This window comes from Mauremys reevesii, linkage group 1 (assembly GCF_016161935.1).
Source record: "Mauremys reevesii isolate NIE-2019 linkage group 1, ASM1616193v1, whole genome shotgun sequence".
NCBI classification, from domain to species: Eukaryota; Metazoa; Chordata; order Testudines; family Geoemydidae; genus Mauremys; species Mauremys reevesii.
Window position 1 is genome coordinate 217975309 of NC_052623.1, and position 24882 is coordinate 218000190.

Below are 24882 nucleotides of genomic sequence, written 5' to 3' on the forward strand. Positions count from 1 at the left end.
AGCTCTCTACTCCTCAACCCCCCTGCACTTTTACTCCCTGACCCTCAACACCAAAGCCCTACTATAAAGGAAGGAAGGATAGCTCAGTGGCTTGAGCATTAGTTTGCTAAACTCAGGGTTGTGAGTTTAATCCCTGAGGGGGCCATTTAAGGATCTGGGGCAAAAAAAAAAAGTTGGGGATTGGCCCTGCTTTGAGCAGAGGGGTTAGACTAGATATCTCCTGAGGTCCCTTCTAACCCTGATACTCTATAACTCCAGCCAGAGTACTTAACTTCATTACAGCTGGGTAGGAAACATTTTCCCCATTTTGTGATTTAAAAAATGTTCCCATTCTATATCTGGATGAAACTGAGACCTTTCAAAATGTTTTGTGAAAAAAATGGACAGAGATCAAGAGACATCCACCCATACAAGAATAACCAACAGCATGGTTGCTTGGGTAGTTCATAGAATCATAGAATCATAGAATATCAGGGTTGGAAGGGACCTCAGGAGGTCATCTAGTCCAACCCCCTGCTCAAAGCAGGACCAAACCCAACTAAATCATCCCAGCCAGGGCTTTGTCAAGCCTGACCTTAAAAACCTCTAAGGAAGGAGATTCCACCACCTCCCTAGGTAACCCATTCTAGTTCTTCACCACCCTACTAGTGAAAAAGTTTTTCCTAATATCCAACCTAAACCTCCCCCTCTGCAACTTGAGGCCATTACTCCTTGTTCTGTCATTTCCTGGGATGTGGGAGACCCAGGTTCAAATCTGCCAGAGCAGGGCTTTAAAGCTGTTTTTTCCTCACCCTACATGAGTGCCCTGACTACCAGGCTATTCTGGGGTGGGTTTTTGGCTTTGACTAGAAATTCCATCTTGGATGTGAGGCACCTCTCCTGACAAAAGTTTAATAAAAAACTGTAGGTTCTTGTGAAAAGTTTCCATTTTGACATATCTGCATATGCTGATGAAAAAACATTTTGTCAAAAAAATCTCGACCAGGTGTAAATCTCATGTCCTCTAGCACCCTCCCACACAGGCTCCCGCAGCTGAACACCCTACTCTTCCAAATTCCCTGAGGCAGATCTCCATCAGTCAAATTCAAAATACTTAAGCTTATTAAGGCTTCAGAGAAATGTGCATATAAAGGAGAAATTTGCATGTGGTACTTCAGACATCAATTGTTTAAGAAGGTGGTATGTGATGAACCAGTATAGTTAGTGAGTGATCCTGGAAACTCTCCCTTCAGTGTAAACTATATCTGATAGCTAGACTGATCTCTTGAAATGTGACTTTACCTAATGTGGCAGTTGAAGAGGATATAAAGAGGCAGAGGCCCCTGAATGATCACTCCCAAGTATTCTCCAATGCATGTAATACACGTCCCCTTAACACACACAAAGGAACTTGGGAAACAAAAGCTGTTAATATCATCCCACACCCTATGACTTATCACCAAAAAAAAGTCAGTAGCATGCTAAAATTCCTCTTTTGCCACTAAAGTGGTCAAAAGATACAGCAGAAAGGGGCTGGGACTTTGTTCCTGAGGACAGGAAAAGGGGGGTAGTTTTAGCAAAAGAAGCTTTGAGCCATATCCACACTAGAGTGAAGTTCTGACACTGACACTGAAACACAGCAAAAGGTAATGAAGAAGATGTCCAAAAACATCACCTATGCTGACTTGATCCTGCTTGTGGTAGCCCAATCAGAAGCTGGTAAAGGGAGGTAGGTCATTCCTTTCTGTGCTGTGCTTTGTACTGCAACTGACCATCCCACCCTCACATTTTGGGTCACCATGGGTGTTATGGAATGCTCCAGGCCTTGTGGGAGGGATGATGGAAAAGGAGGGAAGGAGGGTCTGGGCCGTGTGGATGGAGGAAGGCCAGGTCTTTATACCTTAATTTAATGTGGTGCAGTTCTGCTTTATCAAAGATAACACCTCCTTCTTCTCTGTGTTTTCACTGCAAACAATGTGTTTTTATAATGAGATCGCTAAGTTGAGTTCTGTCACTGTAAAAAAACACCTCTCCCTCTTGGTTTCCCTTTATTTTTCCAACAGTCCCTTTCTTGGTCAGAGAACCATAGAGATGAAAATACCTATATGGTCACACTAATCTATATTCCTATCAACCCTCTGCCCTCATCTTGCATAATGTATGATTTCTTATGGTCCATTTAGCATTGTCCAATTGAGTTTTAAATGACCCGGTGGAGCAGAGCAGGCTGGGGCCAGGTCACTCCACTTCCCACCACTGCAGTCTCCCAGGCAGTAGCTCAGGAAGGGTTGGAGTGGGGGCGGGGCTGGAGGTGGGAAAAGGCGGCGTGGGAAGAGGTGGGGTGGAGCATGGGTGGGGGTTGTGGGGAAGAGGCAGGGTGGAGGCAGCTTTCCTGGCCGACTCAGCCAGCCGGGGGATCCAGCTGGCCACTGGAGCAGCACACAGCTGCATAAGGCACCAGGAAATTTGGGGCAATTTGGGGCAGCTGCGTAGTTTGTGTATGGGTAAGGATGGCCCTGGCTGTGATTCTGGCATGATTTGACAAATTTTCTTCTAGCTGCTGAACTCAGAGAGGAGAAGGGAGAGGAACATTATCTCAGCAGCAGATTAGGAAAAATAGTTTCTTTCCTAGCTGTTCCTCTCTTGGATTTTCTCTTTCTCCCTGCAGATAAAATATGCTGCCCCAGAGGCCATGTGCTTGCACTGGCAGCTGTGACTGGTCTTCTCCAGGCAATAGGGGTGACACTGGTACTTGTAAACAAGTTCTGCTTAAAATGTCACAAACACTTTGATTTGTGATAGTATAAACTGAAATAGTTTATACCAGTACTACAACTCCTAGCATGGACACAGTTATACCAGTAGAAAGATGCCTTAATATTACCTAGCTCTTACATATCACTTTTCATCAGTAGGTCTCAAAGCAGTTTAGAAAAGAGGAAAATATTAGTATCCCCATTTTACAGATGGGGAAACTGAGACACAGAGTGGTGAAGTGACTTTTCCAAAGTCACCAACAGGTCAGTACCTGACCCAGGAATAAAACTCAGGGCAAGTCTACACTACAAGCTTGCATTGGCACAGCTGCAACACTGTAGCACTTCTGACAAAGATGTTCTAAGCTCACGAGAGAGAGCTCTCATCTCAGCTTAATAATGCCACTCCACAAGAGGCAATAGCTAAGTCAGCAGAAGCTCTCCCGTCGACATAGCACTGCCTATTTAGGGAGTTAAAGTCAGTATAACTGCATCGCTCAGGGATGTGGATTTTTCACACCCTGAGCGACGTTGTTATCCCAAAGTAAGTGTGTAATGTAGACTTGGCCTCAGCTGTCCTGGGTCACAGTCTAGCACTCTAGCCAAGTAAGCTCTGTGGGAGTTTCTCAGTTCCCTGAGGCCTGGTCTGCACTACAGAGTTAGGTTGGCATAAGGCAGCTTATGCTGACCTAACTTTGTAAGCATCTACACTAAAATATAGCTCCCACCGAAGTAACTCACCCACTACATTGACTTAATAATCCCACCTCTATGAGAGGGGTAGTACTTTGGTCAATGTAGTTAGGTGAACACAGTGTTAGTGTAGACACTGCGTTGCTTACATTGAATGTTATTGCCTTTCAGAAGCATCCCACAGAGTCCCCCACTGACAGATAAATCAGTGCAAGCACTCCTGATGATGACACTCACCACCTACACAAGAAGAGTAGTGTGGACATGCAAAAGCAATTTTATTATTGTGGTGGCTGTTTGTTGCTGTAACTTAGGTCAACTTAATTTTGTAGTGTAGACTTGACCTAATACACACAGGCTGGGCCTAAGGGAATTCAATGAGAGCTGGGCAAATAACAGCCCCCTTTGAGAATCTCAGCCATCTGTCTACCAATCAGTGTAGCTTATTCCCCTTCCTGTATAGAAATAGTTATAATGACAGGAATAAGCACCTTTAAACCACTATTACTGCATCCCCATTAGGTGGGTTGTATCACTTTAGTTCTACTGGGATAGTTTAAAGGGTACATGCGTTAACACGGAGTATGGAGCAAAGGACCGACGTGTGGCCTTTGCCTCTCAACTTTTGAGTGCTGTGGAACTGAAGTATGGATGGTGTGAAAAGGTGCTGTTGTGCACCTACTGGGGGGTAGGGAAATTCAAATACCTCACGGGAAAGCAGATGGTAATAGTCTGGTCCCATCATGACCCCCTCCGGCTGTTAAGCATGCATACTATCCTACAGGGACAAGAGAGAGGGGAGCGTATTGTCAAATGGTTGCTGGCTCTACAAGCAGAAAACACTAAAGCAGAAGTATTAAAGGAACTCATAGTCTGGGTAGCCAGATCACATCTGGCTAGCACCCCACACCAATGTGAAGCCAGCCCAGGTAAAACCAAACATCAGGTGTTTCGGGTGGCTAACCCCAATCAGGTAAAGGAGGGGACACTGGTATGGTTTTTGTATGGAAGGTGTAGGTTCCAGGGAGGACAGAAAATGTAAGGAATATTAAGGTCAGCTCAGGAGGTAGAACTGGCAGCCTTGCTAACAACTTTAAATGAAGTGGATCCCAAATTTGAGCCAGAATGCTGTGTGGTGGTAGAATCAGATTATGTATTTCGTGGGGTCACATTAATGCTGAGATGGTGAGCGGATAACCATTTCAGGACAACAGATGGCTCTGCAATCAAGCATGCTAACTGGTGGAAGCAAACGGAGGAGCTCAGTCACTGTTATACACTGATCAATATGGTAAAGAAAACAGAACCCCTAAGCAAAGGGAATAATCTGGCCGATGCAGAGGCCAAGCAGGCTGCAACAAAGGCACTCCCATGGCCCTGTGAGCCGGACGAGCATGTGCCTGTAGCATTGATAACAAGAAGTGGGGTGGATACAGATTGGGGAGGGTGAATTTGAGAGTTGCAAGAAACTAACTCAAGACTGGAAGGCATCATGAAATGTGGGGACAGACACATGCCAAAGGTGGGACTAATGGAAGGGATTTGGTGTGTCTTAACAGCTAAGGGACCAGTAATGATGTGCACTCAGGGAAGCCAAATGGCTTTCTTAGGCTGGATGCATGGGAGCTTGGCAGGGGGACACTGGGAACTTTAAAAAGGTTGTGCTTGTGGCCAAGAATGGCAGCTGATTTAAAATATCAGAGAGGTAGCTGTGTTAGTCTGGTTCTATAAAAGCAGCAAAGAATCCTGTGGCACCTTATAAACTAACAGATGTTTTGCAGCATGAGCTTTCGTGGGTGAATGCCCACTTCGTCGGATGCAAGAGTGGAAATTTCCAGGGGCAGGTAAATATAAGCAAGCAAGAAGCAAGCTAGAGATAATGAGGTTAGATCAATCAGGGAGGATAAGGCCCTGTTCTAGCAGTTGAGGTGTGAAAACCAAGGGAGGAGAAACTGGTTCTGTAGTTGGCAAGCCATTCACAGTCTTTGTTTAATCCTAAACTGATGGTGTCAAATTTGCAAATGAACTGAAGCTCAGCAGTTTCTCTTAGAAGTCTGGTCCTAAAGTTTTTTTGCTGGAGGATGGCCACCTTAAGATCTGCTATTGTGTGGCCAGGGAGGTTGAAGTGTTCTCCTACAGGTTTTTGTATATTGCCATTCCTAATATCTGATTTGTGTCCATTTATCCTTTTCCTTAGAGACTGTCCAGTTTGGCCGATGTACATAGCAGAAGGGCATTGCTGGCATATGATGGCATATATTATATTGGTGGATGTGCAGGTGAATGAACCGGTGATGGTGTGGCTGATCTGGTTAGGTCCTGTGATGTTGTTGCTGGTGTAGATATGTGGGCAGAGTTGGCATCGAGATTTGTTGCATGGGTTGGTTCCTGAGCTAGAGTTACTATGGTGCGGTGTGCAGTTACTGGTGAGAATATGCTTCAGGTTGGCAGGTTGTCTGTGGGCGAGGACTGGCCTGCCACCCAAGGCCTGTGAAAGTGTGGGATCATTGTCCAGGATGGGTTGTAGATCCCTGATGATGCGTTGGAGGGGCTTTAGCTGGGGACTGTATGTGATGGCCAGTGGAGTCCTGTTGGTTTTTTTCTTGGGTTTGTCTTGCAGTAGGAGGCTTCTGGGTACACGTCTGGCTCTGTTGATCTGTTTCCTTATTTCCTCGTGCGGGTACTGTAGTTTTGAGAATGCTTGGTGGAGATTTTCTAGGTGTTGGTCTCTGTCTGCGGGGTTAGAGCAGATACGGTTGTACCTCAGTGCTTGGCTGTAAACAATGGATCTTGTGGTGTGTCCAGGATGGAAGCTGGAGGCATGAAGGTAGGCATAGCGGTCGGTAGGTTTTCGGTATAGCTGATTTAAAATTACATCTCGAACATTTTTTGGACTGTGCCAGGCACAACAGACCTCACAAGGTGCTAAGGGGAGAATTAATGAGACAAGCCCCAAGGGGACCTTGGGAAATAATACAAATTGACTGCACCACCAGATCACAGAAAAAAAACAATTCATGTTGGTGGTACTGGATGCTTTCAGCAGGTGAGTGGAAGCTTTCCCCACAAAGTATCAAACTGCCCAGGTAACTGCTGAAATACTGGTAAATGAGATATTCACTCGCTGGGGAGTCCCAAAGGTGATAGACTCAGACCAACGAGCTGATTTACAGTCAGATCTGTTAGGGGAGCTATCAGTTCTCACTGGAATCACATAATTGTCTCATATTGCTTATCAGCGACAGGCTGCGGGGCAGGTGGAACGCATGAACTGCACCATTAAAAGTGAGCTAAGAAAGGGAGTGGAAATGGGAGGAAAAAACTAGTCACAGTTACTGCCCTTTTTCTTAATGAGAATAAGGGCCTGAGAATCAAAGGGCACAGGATTTTCTGTATATGAAGCTCTCATGGGAAGGCCCATGGCACGGTGCGAAAATCTACTTACTCCAGTACCTGGGGAAGTCACTACACATGGCTTAACACAAAAATGGATTTTAACTCTAAGCAACCATGTAAAACAGGTACGACAGGCGGTGGCCTGGTGAGATGAGCAAGGAGCAGCAAGAGTCACAACATGGTATGACCTGCCCGGGGAGTGTGATCTACCCACATTGGGAGATCTAGTGATGTACAAGATTCCAGGTCAACCCCATCCATTCCCAGCTCCTAAATGGAAGGGCCCCTATCTTGTCCTTGACCAATTAAGGCCCAGTCTGCTATTATTGGATACAGGGAAAGGAGGACGGGAGTGGGTTCACTGCGTGCAAAAAAAAAAAAAAGGACAAACGGGATTGGGAAAGGGGATATGTACATTTTGTTGTGTGTATTACAGGTTAATTCAAAAAGAAGAAAAGGATGAAAATTCCCAAGCCCTGGATGGAACAACTACTAGTACTAATCACAATTCACATCTACAAATTCTATTCAGATCACATGATGTGAAGTGTCAAAGGAGGAAACACATGAACAGCTACACGTGCAGCTTGTGGTAATAAAGCTAATGAAGACTATGAGAATCTAACCATAGAAAGGTGTACCACTAATACTCCAACAGCAATTTGGCAATGGAGAGGAAGGAAGAACAGCAAGAGAAAATGATAGAGCAAAATGAGAGATTTTGTATTGTTGCCTTTGTCACAAGGTTCTTTTTTCAAATTTGTCCCAGATGACTGGAAAAAAGCTAATGTAGTGCCCATCTTTAAAAAAGGGAAGAAGGAAGATCCAGGGAACTACAAGCCAGTCAGTCTGACCTCAGTCCCTGGAAAAATCATGGAACAGGTCCTCAAGGAATCAATTCTGAACCACTTAAAGGAGGGGAAAGTGATCAGGAACAGTCAGCATGGATTCACCAAGGGCAAGTCATGCCTGACTAACCTAATTGCCTTCTATGATGAGATAACCGGCTCTGTGGATGAGGGGAAAGCAGTGGATGTGCTATTTCTGGACTTTAGCAAAGCTTTTGATACAGTCTCCCACAGTATTCTTGCCAGCAAGTTAAAGACGTATGGGCTGGATGAACGGATGGTAAGGTGGATAGAAAACTGGCCACATGGTCGGGCTCAATGGGTAGTGATCAATGGTTCCATGTCTAGTTGGCAGCCGGTATCAAGTGGAGTGCCCCAAGGGTCGGTGCTGGGGCCGGTTTTGTTCAATATCTTCATTAACGATCTGGAGGATGGTGTGGACTGCACCCTTAGCAAGTTTGCAGATGACACTAAACTGGGAGGAGTGGTTGATACGCTGGAGGGTAGGGATAGGATACAGAGGGACCTAGACAAATTAGAGGATTGGGCCAAAAGAAATATGATGAGGTTCAACAAGGACAAGTGCAGAGTCCTGCATTTAGGACGGAAGAATCCCATGCACTGCTACAGACTAGGGACCGAATGGCTGGGCAGCAGTTCTGCAGAAAAGGACCTAGGGGTTACGGTGGACGAAAAGCTGAATATGAGTCAACAGTGTGCCCTTGTTGCCAAGAAGGCTAATGGCATTTTGGGTTGTATAAGTAGGGGCATTTCCAGCGGATCGAGGGATGTGATCATTCCCCTCTATTCAGCACTGGTGAGGCCTCATTTGGAGTATTGTGTCCAGTTTTGGGTCCCACACTATAAGAAGGATGTGGATAAATTGGAGAGAGTCCAGCGGAGGGCAACAAAAATGATTAGGGGGCTGGAGCACATGACTTATGAGGAGAGGCTGAGGGAACTGAGATTGTTTAGCCTGCAGAAGAGAAGAATGAGGGGGGATTTGATAGCTGCTTTCAACTACCTGAAAGGGGGTTCCAAAGAGGATGGATCTAGACTGTTCTCAGTGGTAGAGGATGACAGAACAAGGAGTAATGGTCTCAAGTTGCAGAGGGGGAGGTTTAGGTTGGACATTAGGAAAACCTTTTTCACTAGTAGGGTGGTGAAGAACTGGAATGGGTTACCTAGGGAGGTGGTGGAATCTCCTTCCTTAGAGGTTTTCAAGGTCAGGCTTGACAAAGCCCTGGCTGGGATGATTTAGTTGGGAACTGGTCCTGCTTTGAGCAGGGGGTTGGACTAGATGACCTCCTGAGGTCCCTTCCAACCCTGAGATTCTATGATTCTATGAAATTTATCTGGAGTCTTATCCCACTTTAATTAATTGGCTTTGGAAGCAACATAACTCTGTTCCATAATGAGTTATACTGGTGTAAGATTTGTACAGATTCATCCCTATTTCAAATTAACTTTACTCCTTCATACAGTCATCCCATGGCTATCCCACACTGCATTGCTTCATACCTGGACTGGCCCATCTCTTTACCCATGTGCCCTCTAGTGCTTGTAGAGTCATCTTGACCAGACATCACTTCCATGTTTAAATGCTTGCACACATTCAGGTGTGCCCCTTCACAATCTCACCTGGGGAAAATTCACATATGTGAGCACATCATAGGAGCCATGCCCCATATTTCCATGCGGTTCTGTCTGGATGTCCTGGATTTTCTTGTCCTCCAGGGAGAGGAGCACATCCAGTCCCAACCTAACAGCAGGGCCGGATTAACTCTCCTTTGCACCCAGGGCTATTAGATTTTGTCGGGGCCCTGTATACAAATCTTTTTCCTGGGAGGGAGTTTGGTGCAGTAGGGGATTCTGACCTGGGACAGAGGATTGGGGTGAAGGAGGGAGTTCGGGGTCTGGGAGGGAGTTTGGGTGCAGGAGGGAATTTTGACCTGGAGCAGGGCGTTGGGGTCAAGGAGGGGGATGTGAGGTGCAGGCTGCAACCGGGAGGCCCTTACCACAGGCAGCTCCCAGCCAGTGGTGCAGCAGCACTCAGGCTGCCTGCCTGCCATAGCCCCTCAGCACTCCCGGAACTGGCTGGCTGCTAGCACGTCTCTGTGGCCCCTGGAGGGAGGGGGTCAGCGGGTCAGCATGCATTGCCTACGCTCACAAGCTCCACCTCCATAACTCCCATTAGCTGGTTCCCTGCCAATGAGAGCTGTGGAGATGGTGCTGGGGGCAGGGGCAGCACTCGGAGCCACATCCCCCGCCCTGCCAGGGGCCGCAGAGACATGCCAGCAGCCAGCTGCTTCCGGGAGCAGTGTGGGCCACAGCATACAGGCAGCCTCCCTGAGCGCCCCTTTTAGCAGCCCGGAGATTACTGACTGTGATTTATTTTTTGCAGGGCCCCCCTGGGCTGTAGACCCTAAAGTCCCTGCCTTAATCCAGCCCTGTCTAACAGGAGTCATCAGAATGCAAAGATTTAGGAGAGGCTAGCAAAGCAAATATGGGAAAAGGGATGCAGTGTCATGCCAAAGCAGTGGAGCTTCAGCTCAATTACAAGAACATTACAGACAAAAACAAGTGACTTTTTTTCCATTTAACTTAAATTCCTTCCAAAATAACATAAACTAAACCAGAAAAAGTCACTCTTATACCATAATAAGACCGTCCATGTGAGGGGTTATATTGGTATAACTTTCCTGTATAGAGAAGGCCTAGTCCTCTATCCTTACTATGGAGGGAGGTATCTTAACAGACAGTGCATGAGTTTAGGAGGGAGGGAAGAAGGGAGGGAGGGAGTTTAGGAAGGTCTAGTGCAGTTGTCTTCTTACATCAGATCCTATAGTTGAACCCCAAGAATAAACCAGGCTGACGCCCTGCTCTTGCTCATTTTGGTTCTGCAAATTTTCAGCAGGTGAGCCTTAGAGCTGAGGCATTTAGCACCTCAGCACCTACCTACCTACTAAATTAATGTACAAACCCTTCCAATTTACTAACGAGCATCCACTGGAGTGGATATCATTGGTACAATTTTCCAGTATGCTTAAATGTGCCCAACTCCCTTTAAAGGTCCAAGAGAAAGTCCATGGTTTTATCCAGGGCTGGCTCTAGGCACCAGCGCTCCAAGCATGTGCTTGGGGCGGCACTTTCCAAGGGGCATCACTCCCGCCCCCCCGCCTTTTTTTTTCTTGAGGAGTAAAAAGCCGGGAGCCGGCCCTGAACCAACATATTCCTTCTCAGCTGAGGCTTTCAGGCTGAGCCAGAACTGACTCTGCAGTTCTGGCTGCAGTCACTAGATGGTGCTCACGGCAGCCTGAGTCGCACAGGCTGCCCTGCTGCTGGAGAGCCCGAGCACCATCCCCCGGAGCTGGGCCCGGGCTGCGCGGGTGAGAGGGACTCAGCTAGGGGTCTCATGCCAAAGCTCCATATCAACAAGTAAAACATTCTCAGTTCTTATGCAATGCACAGCATGCAGCACTCTCTGAGAGACCCTCTTGCCAGGGTGGATGAGTCAGCTGGACGGGCTGGATCTAAAATAGGCTAGCTAACAGTTGCATTGCTAACGCGGTTCAGGTAAAGGAAGCTTTAAAAGCTTACTTCAACAGTAGGTAATAGCCTAACCCTGTTTCTATGAAACTATTAATAGAACAGGTGTGGGTTTTGTGATATACATGACTTTTCAGGCATTTGTTATTGAAGTATGGAAGATTGACAGTGTTTCTATGACCATCAGTATAGTATGGGTGGTGTATTTCTAGACTCAATAAAGGCTAGCGCTTCTGTAATATACACGCATTGACTTTTTTTAGAGGTATAGAAGCCTTTCTGGTTATATTACTTTCTAGCACTGCAATACCAAAAAGTCACAATAAAGTTGCACCAACTTTCAAGTATGTACTTTATTACCACCACGGCATGCTAGACATATAAAAAAAAGATAACTGATAATTGACTTTACTAGCTATATAACTTGACTAGGTACAAGTACAACATGCAGACTGGAGATCAGTGCATCACAGATGACTGTACGTGTAATCAAAGTTCTTCATTCCCTGACATATTGTCCATGGGAGTAGAATACAGCAGGAACTGGCACAAGGGGATGAGGTGTCTAAGATCCCTGCCAACACCCCATATTTATCTATGCTTTGGAGTGGGTGAACTAATGCAGTGAGATTCTTAATCAATAACTGATCAACAATTCATTTGAGCAGCTGAATCAGCAGCAGCAGCATTTCTTTTTGCATCTTTGTCCTCCCCCTACTCCTTCAGCAGCTGTTCACACCACTGCTTTATTGCCCTTGCGTTTCACTTTTAGACCTGCAGAACCTCACAGAGCATGTCCTTCTCTGTGCGCTTATTCTTGGCTCTGACAGTGACCAAACAGCTATGCAGGTATTAGGGAGAATCTTGATTAGAGCCCCACTATCAAGGTTAGTGATAAACACAGAACTGTTAGGTGGAGAGGAAGGGAGGCAGCCTTCCCTGACATAACTGTTGCAGCTACTCAGATTTTCCCACCCTGTACAGCATAACTATGTGGATTGCATCCAGATTAGTAAGGCATAATGAGTGCTAGACCTTACATGGAGAGTAGAGCAGGGTTTCTTAACCCAATGCCTTGGAACGGGGGTGGAGTTCATTCTGATATAGAAAAAGGATAGTATTTCATAAAGACAACTGCACTTGTTTCAGGAAGTCATGCTCCTTGATGATCCCAAAGTGGCAAAGAAAGAGCTGTTTAAGAGGCCTTAGTCTGCCCATGGAAATATGCAGCCATGCTGCTTTCTGCAATAATCCCCCTCAGAGGTCCTGCAAAGTGGCATGGGGATGTGCCATATCATGGTGGGCTGAGCAAAGCGTATCTTCAGCATAATGTTTGGGCAAGTCTTACATACTACTCACTGAAAAAAAGTTCTGTGAAATTGTGCCCACAAACCAGAAAGCTTTGTGTGTAAAAATTAACAGGCTGCTCTGTCTGTACCTCAAAGTACCGCAAGACACCAGCTGATGGACTGCCAACTGACGTGTGTTTACTTGCTTCTGTTCTCGGCCTCTGCTATTGATGCAGTTAGAACCTTCCCAGTAAAAATCATGTTTTAAAGAGAAGTTTTCAGTACACTGTATTCTGGTCTGTCTTTTTGAGAGGAAGATTTGATTATAATGTGGGCACTAGATCTGGATTTGGGTACAGCACCTGATAGGGACTAGGTGAGGGACAGATCAATTTGGGAGGGTTGAGAATGTAAAAACCCGAACCAGAGTGGGAGGCGGGAGAAGTGAAGCAGCCCAACAAAGAAAGGGCCAAATATTCAAATGTGCTGAGTACCTATGAATTCCACTGGGCTTAGTGGGAGTTTCAGGTGTGCATCACATCAGATAATCAAACCACTTTATTTAGAAGCCTAACCGTTGTAGGAGCAGGATTTTATAGAGCACTATAAGAATTAATGTATGATTTGATTTCATCCTGCTACCACCCTTTTTGAATAGCAGAAAGAAATGACCCTCTGGGACTATGAGATTCTGTTTTCCCATATGCATTACAAAGTGGGCCCTCTTTAGCTCTTTGTTTTCAGATTTAGTTAGTAAGAGACAGGATTCTGTATTGTGTCTATGTTAAGTAGATTAGAGGAACATTGAAGGCCTGGGTCTCAATGTAAATTGTCTTGGTTATTGATTGTAAAACTTAGCAAGGTTTAATTTGCAATGCCTTTTTACTGGATATAAAATACTACTGTTTGTATTCTCAATCTGTTTGTGTGAGTAAGGAATGTATGCATCAGGAAAAGATAAGGTGTGAAAGCCATTGTTATCCAGATGGTCAAAAAGGAGGAGCAAAGACACTTATCGAGATTTATTGATGCCAAAGAACCATTAACGCGTAGCCATGATTGAGGAAGGGCAAACTGACAACCCTGAGGTGAAGGCTGGCACCCCTAAGGACAACTGATTAAATCGGAACCAGGATGACCCTCTCGAAGGTGTATTGGAATGTTTACATCAAAAGATGCACCAATTAAGAAGTAACCCGGTCCCAAACTGACACAGCAAAATCCATAGACTTCAACAAAGAAAAAGGACTATACAGACAGGGTGCTTGGCCATGAGTCTTTGGGGGTTCATCTTGCCAAACTCCCGGAGCATCAGATTGTGACTGACAGAGCCCTGCTCCCCTCTGCAACCAATCTGGCTGGCCACTAGATTGATCCAGATGCTGGACTGGTAACTATAAACATCAACTGGCAGGACTGTGTGCATGGTGTGTGTGTGTGTATGTGTGTGTGTCAGAGAGAGAGAGAGATTGAAAAGCATATGCTAACTGTAGTATTCTCAATAAATGCGGCACGCTGCCTTCTTCCTTATAAAGAGTCCTTGTGCTTCTTATAAGTATAAGAACGTGGGACTCAGGAACCTTGTTTTAGGCACCCAGGTTTGAAAATTTTGGCCACAAACTCAAACATCTATTTAAATATGGAGTACTGTTAAAGTAAGATAAAGTGGACAAAGACAATAATTTGAGAGTCATTTACATGTCTAAGCAAAATAATACTTAAATGGGATAACAGCCACACTTAAGTTAAAGGAGAACAGTAAGGTCTCACCTTTTAAGTTTCCGTTCTAGTCTTTCAATTTGTTTCTTGCTTGAAGTTAGTTGTCCCGCTTGATAATTAGCTTGTGATTCTTTTACTTGAAGATCATGCAAAATTTTCTGCTTTGTTTTCTCAAGATTATCACACAATTCCATCAAGCTCTGGTTTTCTCTTTTTAGTGTTGCTCCTTCGTTTTTTTCATTTTCAACCTAATTTGATTAATCAATTATATATAAAAAAACATTTCTTATTTTAAGACTTTGATCAAGCCTGGGAATACACATCTTTATTCAGAGTGAAGCATGGAGAGCACTTACAAAAGAAACAATTTCTGCTTTATAAAAAAGCGGTATTTGAATATTTTTATTCACTGCATTTCAAAGCCCTGACAGCACTGGACATTTCAGTTACACGCAAAGCTATTTTGCTATTCTACCAATGTTCGTATCACAAGACTTCCCTGTGTAACATTTAAAATCAAAATACATAGTCACCACAAGTTATTTAATTTCCACCTAGGTATTAATATTAAAACGATTTCTCTAATCAGTGTTCCCACACCTGTTCTTGGAAGACTTTATTGGCTATGAAAAGCACCTATCCAGACCAGTAAAGTGCTTACAGCCCTTGCACATACCAGAAGAGCTAAACTTAAAAGCCATACGACTCTGATCATCATCTTGCTCCTCTCCCTTCAAATCTGGCAGTGTTAGCAACCAGTATTTCCTGAATGACTAGAGTTAGAGATCAATGCTCAAGTTGCATTTCCTCAAGATAGCAGCTGGAACAGCATGTCTGATTTGAAGGAGGGATGCAAGATAGTAATCAGAATAATGCAATTTCAAGATCCTCTCTCTCATGATCTGTGTTGCATTATGTAGCATTGGAAAACAGATTTAATATCTCCAGCCTTTGCAAGATATATGACATACATTCCTATCCCTGACAGTTTATGAGATATTGGACTTAGAATGGTCCCAAAAAAGTACTACCAGAGCAAGAGGCCAGTGACAGTTTAAGACTGAATACACAGCAAGGCCTAGATAGTGGGTTAGTGTAATTTTCCTTCACTACTTTACACAGGTCTCAATCACTGCTCACAGAGTGAGTATTAGCACAAAAAACCTGCTAGTAGGTAGTCTACATTTTACTGGCATGTCAATTGTTTGATGGCAGCAATGACGTTATGCAGATATTAATCTTATCAGCTCTAAACCTAGGTGTTATTGCTTTTTTGTGACTAAAGCCCTGATTAAATTGGAGGCTCTGTACCGAAGAGTTACATCCTTTTAGCTCAAGCGATAACTGTCTGTGCTACAATGATGACGGTTTGGGGTTCAAACTATACTGATGATGCATAGGTGGGGAATTATTACTGTTGTACATAATATTTTTAAATGTTTAAGTCAAGATTTCTCTAAAAGATCTGCTCTAGGAATTATTTCTGGGAGGTTCTGTGACTTCTGTTATATAAAAGATCAGAACGGATGATCACAGTAGTCCCTTCTGGCCTAAGAATCTATGAAAATAAAAGCAGCAACTTTTAATAGGCCATTACAACAGAGCGTACTCCAGTATTTTAAAACCACCACGTTCATATAGACAAGTTGGTGTAAATTCTGCACGAGTCTGTTGTTGGGTACAAAAAAAAGTTGAGCTAATCCTTCACAGAATACCAATGAGTATCTGATATGAGAAACTGGGCGCAAATTATCAACATGACAATTTTGGTATGATTATAAAAATTATATTTTACATGAAGTGACGAGTGTTCACAGATGTCCATTTGTAGAAATAATTTGTTTTACAAAGCACCCTGTACAATCAATTTATCAAAACAATTTACATAAAGGTATTTTTAAAATGTTTTACTTTTTCCACTGTGCCTCATAAGATTAACGTTTGCACAGCATTCTAGAAGCATTGTATAGGTGACTGTTTGCTATTACCATAGCACCTAGGAGCTCTCGTCATGGACCAGTACCCCCCTGTGTTAGGCACTGTACAAATAGAATAAAAAGACTATCCTTACCCCAAAGAGCTTACAATTTATGTACAAGACAAGGAAAAAGGGGAGAGTACAAGGAAACAATGAGACAACATTGGTCACTAGGATAGGTGGCTTATGTACTGAGACCACTGCTTAACTGTTGTCAAGTTTTTTTGTAGACATCACAGCAAAGGAGAGTTGTAAGGAGGGCTTTGAAAGAAGATGAGGGGACTTTGCAGATGGTTATGGGGGGCTCTTCCCAAGTATAAGTCGACAGTCAGCATGGGAGAAAACACAAAGGTGCTTGTTTAAAAATTTAACAAATGGATGTGTTATGGGCCAATCAAAGGCTGGAGTTGACATTTCAATAGTGAATGAAAAAAAGGATGCCTAGGTTGGGGTAGGCCATGAAGGAGCTAGGAAGTGAAGACAAGCAGCTTGTTTGTTGCACTAGAGAATGGAGGGGCGCCCAGAGAGGTGACACGGTCAAAGTGGCAGGCAGGGGAATCTTTGCAGCAGCACTCTGAATGGATATGAGCAGAACAAAACTGTATTAAAAGTTACATGGTACATTAAGACTATTACCTTCTGCTTCTGCAAAGCTGCCTCCAGTGATTCAAGCTGAAACTGTCTTTGCTGTTGTTCTTTTTTAAGCTTGTCTAGTTGACTTTCAAGCTCTTGAATCTTCTGAAGGACCCTTGTGGAAAGGCCTTCTTTCCATTCTTCCACCACCCAGCTCATTTTATATCTGCTTTTTTCCTTAATACAAAGTGTGTATCACTGAACCTGAAACACAAGGAGAACATTACTACAACTGATTTTTAAAAGGCTTAGGTTTCAACATTTTGATTTTTATTAGCTGAATGCAATAAAGACTATGGATTTAAAAATTACTCCTCACTTTCATAATAATTAAGACAGGGCTAGAAAGAATTTTACCCTATGAAACTGTTACAATGTTGGCTCACATTCCGGTCTCTGGAACCATGGTTAGCAATTTCTGGCTGGAGCATAACTTCTAATTTGACATTCTGATTCCTTAGGCTGTGTCTATCTGCACTAGAGACCTCACAGCAGCACAGCTGTACCGCTGCAGCGCAGTCCACATGGGCAGTTTTGTCAGCAAAACTTATGTTGGTCAGGGGGGTGTTTTCCCTCACACCCCTGACCAACAAAAGTTTTACTGACAAAAGTGCTAGTGTAGACATAGGCAAGTGACTTCCATCTCCTACAGGGATCATTTTTACCCTACTGATCCCACACTTGAGATGCATTTCAGAAAGATGCCTCCTACTATGTTATTTTTATGATCACACAAAAACAATTTGTTAAAGATCTTTCCATTGATGTGTTCCTATGCATGCAAAACTTCAACACACGTGTTCACTCTGAAAGCCTCGCCTTCTCTGCTGAGAAAAATTATACCTTCATTTTAGGTGTCTGCTGTGCTTTTCTCTTTACAAGTTTAACAGTTTTTGGAAAGCAAAATAGCTGAGTTTGTAAGCACTGTTTCTGCCAGCATGGGGCAAGCACTCAAATGTAAACATGAATTCAACTGCTGCATATATTGACGCAGCTGTAGGATGACGTGTTTCTTCAAGCAGAACTGTATTTTGATGTAATGGCAAATAAAGTAATCAGATTTCTGAGATTATTAAGAGAGAAAAAGTGTATTAGTTATGAAGAACTGCAAATAATTGCCAGGAAATCAGATACAGATTTTTTTTGGTGAGTACTACCAAATGAAAATAAGCACATAGGTCTTGTGTATTTGGTTGTCATGTTTTTTGTTCCTATGGCAACTGAGTTAGATTATTAGGGGATAGCCCAGCCAGCTTCAGCCGGTTAGGTGAGCTCTGTGTCTGTAAATAAATGGTAGTTTTTGTTAGCTGTCTGCTCTCTGGCCTCAAGTGATTTCTTCCTAAACCGGCTGCCCCCAAGGATATAACAATCATGAACTGCTCAGAGACCATTAATGCAGAGAAGCAGCAAAATTTATCAAAGATATGACTGGTTATGTCTTATTTACTTGGTCTTAAAAGAGAACAACAAGGACCTGAGTCTCCTCCCTGTCAATAACCCCCTGCTCAGCCAATCAGGGTAGAGACTGAGGACAGGAGGCTGAGGGTTCTCACCAGATTGCCCAAAGGATGGCCCAGGTCACTGGTGGGGATCACTGCTCGAGCACTATTTCAGCCCCACATTTTTGGGTGGACCTCCTGTCATAAATAGATAGTTAAGGGATAAGGTCTCTTTTACCTGTAAAGGGTTAACAAGCTCAGTAACCTGACGGACACCTGACCAGAGGACCAATCAGGGGACAAGATAATTTCAAATCTCTGTGGAGGGAAGTCTTTGTCTGTGTTCTTTGTTTGGGGTGTTGTTCTCTCTTTGGATCTAAGAGGGGCCAGACGTATTTCCAGGCTCTCCAGGTATTCTCTTCTATTCAGTATAGTGAGTATTAGAAAGGCGGATTAGTCTTCTAATTAATTTCTGTATTTGCAAATGTGTGTTTGCTGGAACCCTATTTTATTTTATTTTTTGGTTGCTGTATTTATCCTGATGCTAGCTCTCTAGCTTCATAAGTTATACCCTGTAGCATTTCCATCCTGGTGTTACAGAGATAGTGTACTTTCTTTCTTTCTTTTAATAAAATCCTTTTCTTTTTAGAACCTGATTGATTTCTTCCCTTGTTTGGATTTTCAGGGCAAGGGGAGGGGGGAAAAGTAAATCCCTCTTTGTTTTGATTCAAGGAGTTTGAATCAAGGTGATCTCTCCCGACGACTAGGGGAGGTGGGGGAATGGTTTATTTCCCTTTGTGTTAAGATCCAAGGAAGTTGGGATCTGTGTTCCCCAGGGAAAGTTTGGGGGAACAGGGAGTGTGCTAGACACTGGAATTTCTAGCTGGTGGCAGCTTTACCAGAGCTAAACTAGGATTTTAGTTTAGAGGAGTCCATGCAGGTCCCCATCTTGTGGACGCTAAAGTTCAAAGTGGGGAATAAACCTATGACATGGTAGGCAGTGGTGGGATGTTTTAAGAACCAGGGATTGTTTTTTTTCTAACAAGGCTTGTTAGAAAGGACCCCCACTGAGAGAGCATTAGCAGTTTGACAGAGACAAGTTACAAAACCAGTTTTTCTGGTTCTCTGTCAGCGAACAACCAGCAAAAGGCATTTGCAAATGAAAAGTTTTGTTTTCTTTTTATTCAGTCGGGAATAGAAAGGTTAGGACTGTAAACCAAGCAACACAGTCAATTCACTGACTGCACAGGGGTGTGGCCAGCACCCGAAAGCAGGAAAAATGAGTGCCAAGGAAGCATCTAAACTGGAAACAAGACAAAGAGAACTGGAATTAAAAGAAAAGGAATTGCAATTAAAACTCAAGGAGATGGAAATAAAAGAAAAAGAGAGGGAGGCTAACCACAAGAGAGAGATGGAGAAGCAAGAGGCCGAACACAGAAGACAAATAGAGATAAAAGACAAAGAGCTGGAATTAGAAAAGGCTAAGCAGAATGTTCCTGCCAACCCCAACAACCCTTCTCCAGGCACTGTTTCCCATCCCAGGAAATTTCCCACCTACAAGGCAGGTGATGACACTGAGGCCTTCTTGGAAAATTTTGAAAGGACCTGCCATGGGTACAACATCCCTACAGACCAGTACATGATAGAGCTGAGGCCACAGCTCAGTGGACCCTTAGCAGAGGTGGCAGCTGAAATGCCTAAGGAACACATGAACGATTATAAACTGTTTCAAACAAAGGCCAGAATCAGAATGGGGCTAACACCTGAGCATGCCCATTGGCAGTTCAGAGCCCTAAAGTGGAAACCAGATGGGTCATTCCCCAGACACGCCTACTACATTAGAAAGAATTGGGATGCATGGATGTCAGGACTAAAGATTCAATCTCTAGAAGACCTGGCCCACCTGATGCAAATGGAACAGTTCTTAGATGGTGTTCCTGAGGAAATAGAATGGTACATCCTAAATAGAAAACCCAAAGATGTAACAGAGGCAGGGGAGATTGGAGGCAGATGGGCGGAAATAGCAGAAAAGAAAAAAGCTACTATCAAGGGGAGTGAATATAACAAGGGGCAAGTTGACAATAAACCCTACCACCAGAGGCCACCCAAGACCCCAGCTACAACCCAAGGAAAGCCTCAGACTACCTACAGTCCCACCTCACCAGTCTCCAGCAACCCACCTCGGCCCAGTGACCCGTCAGCTGGGCGATGTTTTAAATGTAATAAACTGGGACATATAAAGGCCAACTGTCCCAAGGATCCCCAGGCCCAGATATCTCTCAAATACCCCCGGAGCGCAGGGAAACCTTGAGAGTGGGCGGGAAGAAGGTTACCATGTGGAGAGACACCGGGGCACACGTGTCAGTTATCCACCAGTCCTTAGTGGACCCGAAATTCATCAACCCAGAGGTCCAAATCACAATTTCTCCATTCATATCAAAATCTGTAACCTTACCTACAGCTGAATTGCCTGTCCAGTACAAGGGCTGGTCAGGAAGGTGGACTTTTGCTGTCTATGACAATTATTCCATCCCCATGCTACTGGGGGAGGACTTGACCAACCATGTGAAGCTGGCCAAGAGGGGGGGAGTGGTCACCCACAGCCAGGCCAAACAAGCTTCCACTCCCATCCCTGTTCCTGAGCCGTCCACCCGGGCCCCGTATGTGTTACCAGAAACCCAGACAGAGGTGGTGGAACCGGATCCCATGCCAACAACTACAACAGCCATAGTACATCCAGTCCCAGAACCGGAACTGGAAGAGCAACCAGCGGCAGAACCATTGCCAGCACTGACGCCAGTGCTTGCAAAACCGTCTCCAAACCCAACGCCCACTGCTCGAGCACTATTTCAGCCCCACATTTTTGGGTGGATCTCGCACAGTGGGAGCTGCCAAGCACTCCCCTGCAACACACACACACACACACACACACCTCCTGGTGTTGGGAGAGGAACAGGAGAAAGGACAAAAGAAGCAAGAGACAAAGATAAAGGAGGGAGGGATGGATGGATGGAGGGAGGAAAAGGTGAAACAAAAAAGACAAACCCTAATGTCCCCAGTGATTCTAAGGGACAAAATCCCAGGTACAGAGTAAAATTCTGCCTCCTTAAGCTCGTGTTTTCCATGCCTAGAATTCAACTGTCACCAGATGGCTCAGACTGAACAGGTTTCAAACCTCGAAGAGGCTCTTACCTTCTAAACAGGGACGTCTGTTTTCTAGTAAAATCACTAAAAGGGAAGGAGAAAACTTGAAAGAGGTTCCTCCTGGCACTTACGTATGTGAACCCGAATACTTTCTCAGTCCTCAAAGAGAGACCTGTAGAAGGAGACTTGCTGAAGCAAAGCCACAGGGGTCTCTGAGGTTTCCCTGGCCCCTCCCCCCTGTCCTGCCTGGCTGATGTGAGGTCTCTCTCTGTGAGGTCATCACCTCCCCACCACTTTTGACCAATAGTCTGAGGTCCTGCAAAAGGCCTTTGTGATGTCACTGCCACACCCCTCCCTTGCTGTGCTAATGTCCTGCCCCTGCCCAGGCACTTTGGAGGTTTGAGCTACTCCCTGTGGATCACCCCACTCAAGGAGCATTCATTCTAGGAAGCAAGCTGGCTAGACAGGAAAACATCAGACGCTGCTCCCAATGCTACACTCAGTTTTTCAGAAATTAGTCGACTTTATGGCCAGAAGAGACCATTAGAGCATCTAATCTGACCCCCTGCATATCACAGGCCTCCTGTATGACACAGTAGCAACTTTTGGGGTAAACACATTCCAGGAAGGCATCTAGTCTTCATTAAATGACATCAAGAGATGGAGAATCCACCACTTTTCTTGGTAGCTTCTTCCTGTGGTGAATCATCCTCACTGTTGAATATTTGTGTCTTAGTTGTAATATGAATTTGTCTCTTTTCACTTTCCAGCCATTAGCTCTTGTTATGCCTTTCTCTGCTAGATTAAAGAGCCCTTTAATACCCAATCTTTTCTCTCCATTAAGGCACTTCAACACTTCAATGAAGTCACTTTTCAATCTTCTTTTGATAATCTAAACAGATTGAGCTCTTTCAATAGCCCTCAGAACATTTGGTGGCTCTTTGCTGCCTCAGCTCCAATACATCTTTTTTAAATGAGGACACCAAAACTGGAAGCAGTATTCCAATATCAGTCTCACCTCCTGTGACGTTATTGACATATGTAACGTATAGATCACCATTGGGACCACTGTTCTATATTTGCAGCCAATATTGTAGAAAGGTTGTATGGAGAGGTTCTGATTGGCTGATTATAATTATGCCATCTCTAGATGTGTATCATTTTTGTAGTTGACATTATGAATATTGGCTCTCTACTGTCTGTATTTCAAACTTGTGCTATGCTTCCGGGGAACACCCCAGCCAGACAAGTTGGTGTCAATTCTGCCTAGCCTGCTTGATAGCCCATTAAGACTATAAAAGGCTGATGCCTCATCTTCATCTTGTCTTCAGTTCTGCTTCATACCTCTGGAGGGACTTTGCTACAAACTGAAGCTCTGTACAAACGACTGAATGACCCATCCCAGCTGTGGATGGACTCCAGAGACTTGATTTGAACCTGCAGTTTATTCCATCACTGCTACAAGCCTGAACCAAGAACTTTGCCATTACTGGATGTGAAGGGTTAAAATCCATTGGCATTTTATATAACAACCTGGTCTATGGATTGTGCCAGTGCTTTTCTAGACGCCAAGTTCGGAGTATGGTCAAGGGACCAGAGGCCTAGCAAATTGTGATCAGCTAAGAGAAGCTGGGGTAAACAGAAAGCCCTGTTTGCTAAGATAGGCCTGGTCAGCAAATTGCCAGGTGTTGGAGCTAAGAACTAAAGAATTGTGTCTTATTCAGAGTTGCAGACTGAACAAAGAATCCCTGTTCCTATTGTGTTAGTCTCTTCTGTAGGGAGACGTTCTTCCGACAGATCCAACCTTGAGTTTATGAAAAGTTGGCACATGTCAGTATAAGACATGACGTCCTTCCACTTCCCTTCCAAGGGACCAATGCCTGCCTTTAGACACACAGAAAATAATCTTTATTGCCATATACTTTCACTGTTTCTTTGCTTTAACTCCTAGGAATGTACCTGTTGGACAATCAAAGGAGTTGCTCAATTCCTATGGACCCCAAATCAGAATTCAACATATATATTTTATACTAATAACATTTTATCAAAGTATTCATTAAATGTTAACTTGCTAACTTGAGACCATGGGCGGTGACATTATGTAACCTTTTAACCTCTGGCTAATGTGCTTATCTTGTCTTTCTGCAAAACTTATCCCGGGGTGTGAAACTGCCTACCCCGTCACTTTCCCCCACCCATGGAAAATCTATATATTCTATTGTAATCAATTGATTGACAGTGTTTCTGAGCCTAATAATCAAGGTGACACTCCGCCAGCACTGTGTGTAATAAACTTCTATGCTTGATCTCTACATGCTGTGGATTTATGTCCTTCACTGGTGAAGCTAGTAGTTTATAAACCATAATAGCTTTACAAGTCGCTGTGCCTGTCTTCAGTACAAGTTACCATAAAAGTAAATCAAAGTTTATAAGTTGTTATATAAAGTGATAGGTAGGTTAAGGTTAGTAAAATATAGTTAATCAATGTATTAGTATTACATAGAGAATTGTATTTGTTGGGGGTGGTTACAGTACATGTAAAGTTGCTGGACAAGCAGTAATAGTAACGTTGCACATGCTTGTGACTATTTTCAATATATTTTACCTTTTATATGTGCACTTATAGGAATAGGTAGTTAATGAATAATATTACTTGGACTTTGCTTGTCTCCAGTATAACTTGCCATTTGTACTAATTCTCACTCAGTGTTGGTCTTTAATTCTGTTTTTCTTATTCTGTCTGTGTTGCCTTTATAGTCATAAGTCATTAAAAACCTTTCTTGAGGAATAATTAGCTGTTTAGTTTCTCTTTTGCAGACACTACTCAACCTCATTACATCTGTGTTGGGTGGTGGGAAGCAGCGATCACCCAGAGCCCTACTAGGGCCCTGACGTGAGCCCCCCTAGGGCTCTGACGTGTGCCTCCTCCTTCCATTAATCTCTACAACCACATTCTAGACATGGGCATGGTGACCTTCCTGGGGATCTTGACAGCTTTAGCCAGCTTCTTGGGGGCTATTTTCCTGCTCACAGCCACTATCTTCTTCTCATGCCTTGTCCTGGGGGCCCAGCTGCTGGATGAATGGGAAGGAGCCAAGGTGCTGGTGACATTAGCCTGCTCCAAGTTGTCTTTGCTCATCAGACTCCTGAACTGCAACTGGATGTGGTTCTTGTTCTTCTGCACAACATAGCCCCTGGAGAAGAGAGATCTGCAAATGTACATTCATATGATCCCTTTGTTTAATTGATGAAAACATAAACTAGACACTTAGAGGATTGGAACTGATTTCAGCTGATGGACAGGTTTGCTAGGTTTTAATGCATTTGGACGGCGAAATGTTGAGTGTTTACATTCATTTCAAGCATCCTCATATAGTGGAGCTCCTGAACATAATGGAGAATGGAAATGAAAATGTTTTCCTTTTTTAAAAAAAAAAAAAAAAAAGAAAGATGGTTATA

General features: G+C 44.0%; 1 long non-coding RNA gene across 2 annotated transcripts; it reads right to left on the reverse strand.

The window, feature by feature from the left end:
- Positions 1–3803: 3803 nt before the first annotated feature.
- Positions 3804–21613, reverse strand: LOC120402692. Of its 2 annotated transcripts, XR_005597271.1 has the most exons (4): positions 21555–21613; positions 16844–17044; positions 14281–14477; positions 3804–4206 (listed from the first exon to the last, which is right to left on the reverse strand). It is a non-coding gene; the product is annotated as an uncharacterized LOC120402692 (long non-coding RNA). The 2 variants fall into 2 exon arrangements; XR_005597272.1 differs by lacking the exon at positions 3804–4206 and having other exon boundaries at positions 14212–14477.
- Between the last annotated feature and the right edge of the window lie 3269 nt (positions 21614–24882).